Genomic DNA, 363 nt, shown 5'->3' on the forward strand with positions numbered 1-363 from the left:
TGGCTGTTTAAGTTGAATAGACATTATTCTTGAACCGCAAAGCAAGTGAAAGGTGAAAGGTCGGCAGGAAACTGTAAATCCTGCAAGTGGATTTGCTTTTTTTTAGCTCTTAAATAATGTCCTGAAAAGAAACGCTTAACTTGAGTGTCCAAAAGTCTTTTTTTAAAGCATCATTCATCATCCCATATTCTTTCATCATGGACAAATTTCATACAGCCTTTAATTAGTTGCATCTCCAAGGCAACATGTGAGAGCCCCGAGGAGGAGGTTGGCCTCGAAAATAAAGCAAGACAAAATGATGAGAGAGGAGGAGGAGAGTGAGAGATGGGAGGGAGGCAGTGAGGGGGGTAAAGAGGGAGCTTG

Source organism: Perca fluviatilis, chromosome 24 (assembly GCF_010015445.1).
Source record: "Perca fluviatilis chromosome 24, GENO_Pfluv_1.0, whole genome shotgun sequence".
Lineage (NCBI taxonomy): Eukaryota > Metazoa > Chordata > Actinopteri > Perciformes > Percidae > Perca > Perca fluviatilis.